General features: G+C 41.0%; 1 long non-coding RNA gene across 1 annotated transcript in view; it reads left to right on the top strand.

Moving 5' to 3' along the window:
* Positions 1–486: 486 nt before the first annotated feature.
* Positions 487–6,000, top strand: part of LOC121100990 — a 32,165-nt gene continuing 26,651 nt past the window's right edge. The window contains exon 1 of the long non-coding RNA XR_005832805.1: positions 487–993. This is a non-coding gene — a long non-coding RNA (uncharacterized LOC121100990). The remainder of the gene's footprint in view (positions 994–6,000) is intronic.

Below are 6,000 nucleotides of genomic sequence, written 5' to 3'. Positions count from 1 at the left end.
TTCCTATTCCTTGAAGAAGTGAAAATAAAGCGTGCGTGAGTGTATGTGGTAGGGGTGCTGGCTGGACTATTAGAAGACAGGACATCTGAAAAAAGACTCGTTACATGAGTTAGTCAGTTGTCTTGGGAAGAAATTGTTAAGTCTTTCAAAGTCAGCATTTCCAAGCCTTACAGCAAGAATGTCACTAGGGCAGTAGGAAAATACACATCTTTCCCACCTCGGTTCTCCTAGTGCTCTCTTTTTCTCCCCTCCATGTTTCCTTCATAGGAAGGAAGAAATTGGTCTAAGGCAGGAAGGTTCTGGACACTGTATCAGAATTCCTCATGCTCCCCTAAATTCCACCTCTCATAGCTGATTTCGAAACTTTAAAGGTTTTCTGGACTTCTTAGAAGCCAGATGTTCCTGAGAATAGAAGGTAGGTCCACTCAAAGTCCCCAGGTGCCCAGAGCTGAGGGGACTCAGACAGTGGCATAAGGTCTTGTTTGGCTGCTGAATGTATGGGAGTGATGCCTAGTGAGGAATCCAGGATGGTGGGAATGTGGCTACAATATGCAGCAGCCACACAGAATGTAGGAGTTTGGCTCCACTATCCTCCAACCCTGGAGACAAGGCTGGCTCTGGGAACACCAGGATCGTCATGGGAGGGGTTGGGTGCCAGAGAACCTAGACAGGGACAGAGCAGAGAGGGGTGGGTCCCTGAGGATTTAGCACGTTTCAGTGAAGCCCCAGTTCACTCCTCAAGGTCTGAGTTGGAGGAAGTTCCTCTCGTTCTACCCTTCCCTTTCAATTTCCTAAGCAAGATGTTACTTCATCTCTCTGGGCCTCATCTTCCTTGTTTGATGAGGAGATTGAGCTAGATAATCTCTAAGGTCTTTTTTAGCACTAACCTCCTGGGTAGGGCTGGCTACATAATTTTTTGGGCCCACTGCAAAATGAAAATGCAAGGCCCTTCTTCAAAAATCGGGGGAAAAGTACTCTTCAAGGTCCTAAACTGTAAGTGTTTCCTTTTTCCTGTGTTCTCTTGACCAGTATGATGTTTTTCATTTACTATTTAATGTTATTCTAAGCAGAGAAAAATTAAAATTTAATATTACTAGCATGAATTTTACCATTTATCTTTATATTGTTTAATGTCCATTATAAACTATTGACTATAAGAGCATCTAAATTATAGGCATAATCACTGAAATTACACAATTCACATTTTGTAGCTTGCACATGCACATATATTATTTTGTTTTAACCAGAACAGTAGAAGCACTGCACACAACTAACTGAGCTGTTTGCACTTAACTTCTTGATGTGTATACATTCTACCTCTGCTCTCTACCTTTGGCTTTCTGATGAGTAAGGGGGGCCTGAGAAGAAGAGGAACACCAGGGGCCTCATTTTCCCCTTTCCTTCTATGTTGTCATTTTCAGCCTAAGTGCTTGACTTAGGGAAGTAACATGAGTAAGAAAGCAGAAAGCTGATACAGGAAAATATCACCTATTTCTATAAAATATAATAAAAAAGGATGTAATATACAAAGATGTTACAAGAAAAAAAAAAAGGAAAGGAAAAGGAGAAACCAATATCAAGCAAAGTATACACTCCAGAACAAATGTTGCAGTCTTGCTGATAAAAACAATGACAATAAAACAACGCAACACTTATTAGAATGGCCAAAATCCAAAACACTGACAGCGCCAAATATTGGAGAGGATGTGGAGCAACAAGAACTCTCATTTATTGCTGGTGGGAATGCAAGATGGTACAGTCACTTTGGGAGACAGTTTGGTGGTTTCTGAGAAAGCTAAACATACTCTTACCATATGATCCAGCAATCCCACTCCTTGGTATTCACCGAAATGATTTGAAAACTTATGTCCACACAGACACCTGGACACAGCTGTTTATAGCAGTTTTATTCATAATTGCTAAAACTTGGAAGGAACCAAGATGGCCATCAGTTGGTGAATGGATAAATAAACTGTGGTGTATCCTGACAATGGAATATTACTCAGTGCTAAAAAGAAATGAACTATGAGCCATGAAAAGGCTTGGAGGAACCTGAAATGCATATTATTTATATTCATTAATCTGAACAGGCTACATACTGTATGATTCCAACTATATAACATTCTGGAAAAGGCAAAATGGTGGACAGTAAAAAGATCAGTGGTTGCCAGGGGCTGGTGGGGTAGAAGAGACGAATAGGTGGAGCACAGAGGGTTTTTAGAACAATGAAACTGTTCTGTATACCGTAGTGGTGGCTATATGTCATCATTCCTTTGTCAAAACCCATAGAATGTACACTGCCAAAAGTAACTTCTGAACTGTGGGGTTTGGGTGATAATGATGTGTCAGTGTAGGTTCATCAATTATAACAAATGTACCACTTCTGGTGTGGGATGTTCATAGTGGGGGAGGCTCTGCATGCCAGGGGCGGGAAGTATGTGGGAACTCTCTGTACTCTCCACTTGATTTTGATATGGACTTCAAAAACTTCCTTAAAAAATAAAGTTTGTTTAAAAATTATGACAAAATACTTTGGAATTAATTTCAGAAGTAATCAAATCAAGAGCCCAAAGCAGAGATACAAAAGATCAGGGAGATAGATGGCAATAACAAAAGTTGCTGAAATGTAAACAGGTACAATATAAATTATGAAGTAAGATTTAAGGGAAGATAGGATATCTATATAGACCAATTATATTAAAAGAAATAGAGAAATCTGCCAAACATCTATCTTCTCCAAGAAGCACAGAGCCCAGAATTTTTTTAAAAAGCCAAAACAAACAAACAAACAAACAAACAAAAAACCCTGGGATTGAAATTAAGCTATATTTGAAGGAACGTGAAGGAAAACAGACACTGCTGAATATAGAGTAGAGGCTATAAATGAAAAATCTTGAGCACAGTGAAAAAAAAGTAAAGGGCTTTAAAGATTAAGAGGAAGTACCAGCCTGTGTAACCTGGAATAGACCCCTCCCCTTTACCTTCTATAAAATGAGTTTTGTCTTTCTATGAATTGACCGATAGATCTTAAAAAATAGACCAAGTGGACAATAATAAACAAGAATATGGAAGATCTAGACGACCTAATAAGTAAGGTTGATCTAAATGATACACGTAATGAGATCATACTAAAAATATCGTTCTGCAATTTGGATTTTTCACTTAATATGCCTTAGAGATCTTTCCATATTATTATAGTTCCATCTCAAAAATGAATTGCCTTAAAAAATTATAGTGTGAAGTATTTTTTGAAAGGTTACAGGTGACACAAGGAGTTTTGGAAACTCAACAGTCTAATGGCTTTATATTTCTTTTGACAAGTCACTTCCTGCTCAAGGTTTTTGTTGTTGGTTTTAAAGCATGTGGAGTTTCCTTTTGGGGGTTCTAGTTCATGCACTAGTTGAGGCAGCTGCTCTCCCCTCCGCCATGTGTAATGCCTTGTCTGATTCCCAGGGTGAGGTGGGATTGAGTGACTATCAGCACGGAGGCAGGAGAGCAGCTCTGACCCCTTGGGACTAGACTGAGCAGAGCAGAATGAGTGCCAGGGGCAGCAGTCGAGTCGGAAATGTGGCTACAGAGCAAAACATGGAAGACAGGCACCTCACAGCTGTTCCCCTATTTGAGATTCTAGGCCTGTGTCCCCTCCTTCCTGAGGACATGCAGACATGTATGCTCAGTTTAGAAGACATTTGAATCTTTGACATGACATGGTTTCAGTTAAATGAGGCTATTTGTAGAGTTACAGTTAACTGGAGAGTTAATTCTTCGTGAGCTTGGGTTGCAAGATTCTTCTGCTTTCCTTTGACTTCCTGTCTGCAAATATTCCCTGTACATAGGCCACCCATGTCTGTCCCTGGAACAGGAGGGCAGAGTACACAACCAATGCCCTCACCTTAAAGGACACGAGTTAACTCTTCTAGATTTGGCATCTCATGTCCACACTGTCTCTCTGCCCTCTGGGCCCACCTCTCTTATCAGAATTGGACCTCTCACCTTCCAGCCCCCACTGCCCTTACATCCCCATCGCCTGCCCAGCTCTCCCTTAGGCTGTGAAAAAAGAGTTTTCGGGGCCAGGGCCTGCATTACTTACGCTCACTAACAAAGCTGCTGAAATCCACCTGGGTAGTTGCCTCCTCCACCCAGGGCTGTGGGGCTCTGTGCAGAGAAGGTTTACCCAAAGTGAGAATGCTCCACTGTGCAGCCTCTTTCAGTGTCAGTTCAGTGAGGCAGAGAAGCCTTTCCCTGGGAGGGTGGGACGCACAGGCTCAGCGCCTGGTGGATCTGAGCAGTTTGTCTAAACACATCCCCTGTGCCAGCTTTCTAATGCCCACGCCCCTGCTGAGTTCCTGCCAGTGCAGTGGGATACGCCCCAAGAAGTGAGTTACGGAAGTTTGGCGCTCTGACAGTCGTACTCAGTGGGAGCGCTACTGCCCCCTAGGGGAGCATTTTGAAATTTGGGGAGTCTTTACTTCCAAGAGGATGGGGGTGCTACTGGCTTTTAGTGGGTGGGGTCAGGGATGCTGGTCACCCTGCCATGTGCAGCATGTTCCTGAACATCACAAACACTGTTACGCCTCCCACACGACTTTCTAATCTCACCGCACATTCGTGTAAAAAACCCACTTGTAATTGCTTGAACCTAGATGTGAACTCCATTTTACATAGAAATACAAATACTTTTTTACACAGTAATAAAATACATTGAGTTTTCCAGGAATGCAAGTGCCCTGTAAATCAACGGACTGTTTTATCTTCACGTAATAGTATCCTGACCTTTTCGTGATTTGATGTAGGTGTAACTTGAGAACTACACATTTTTGCTTTACATTTAAAGTTTTTCTCCCTCACCAGAGATCCATGAGGAATAAGTCTGTGTAGTAGAAATATTTAATATGCAACACATGCTGAATAATATCCTGAACATATATTTAGAATGCAAGATTTATGAAAGACCAATGATTGGTTGATAGACCACATGCCTCAACATGTTGGATTTTTTCCTGAATTTCTCAAACAGGAGAACTATAGATTGACACCAGATTCTCTAGAAAACACTTGTTTTGTGTTTCTGTTATGATGACAATTAAAAAAAGGATAAGCAAGCCTGTTCTGGATTATTTAGACACCCATCTTCTGATAATTACTGCCACCAATTTAGTACATGTGTTTTCGGTTATGTTTATGACCCTCTTGGGAACGATAGCACAAAGTTAATTGTTGGCCAATGACAAAACAGTTGAGAACTTAAGCTTCAGATATCAGAAAAATTTATTTGTCTGAAATACCCATTTCTTTAAAAAACACATAGATGAGATCTTATTGTAGGTCTCAATCTAATTGCTTACTGTGTTCTGCATGGAAGATGTAAAATGGTGGATGTTAGCCGGGTACCAGTGGTGTAGATCTTGCCCTCCTTAGAAAAACCCTATTCCAGAATAACTGGGAATAGCACTTTACTGATGCCTAAGGGCGAATAGTTCCTTGGTAGAATTGTCTCAGCCACACATATTCCTCACCTCTCTATGTATTACCTCTTCCCTTTCTACAGTCTTGAAAGCAAAACTCTCAATAAAGCCAGTACAGCCCTCTCCCATGTGATCTAGGCAAACATGTTCTGACCTCAAGCTGTAGCTAACATAATTTGAAATTCAGTTGATAGAAAGGTTCACCATTAATGCATTAATGCTCTTTAAGAAAGATAAACCATGCCACCAGGTCACTCTGTGGATACAGATGTTTCAAGTTAAAAAAAAAAAAAAAAGGTTTCCTATTGCCTGTGAACTATTTTTGAAATATTTAGCTTGGAATCAGGACCCTGGAAAGGTGGGTTCTGTATTAATTAGGATGTGGACAGCAGAAATTTGTGGTTCTGGAGGTTGCACAAGAAGCCAAAGTACCCTGACATAAATAAGAGAGAAGTTTCTTCCTTTGTCATGTGTCTAGAAGTGAGTGTCCAGGTGTGGTGGGCAGCTCTGAGTTTGAGGCTGTACTTATTTCCAT

The sequence above is a fragment of the Ursus maritimus genome, unplaced genomic scaffold (assembly GCF_017311325.1).
Source record: "Ursus maritimus isolate PB19 unplaced genomic scaffold, ASM1731132v1 scaffold_6, whole genome shotgun sequence".
Lineage (NCBI taxonomy): Eukaryota > Metazoa > Chordata > Mammalia > Carnivora > Ursidae > Ursus > Ursus maritimus.
Note: the sequence above shows the minus strand (reverse complement) of the source record. Positions and strands in the feature narration are given on the sequence as shown.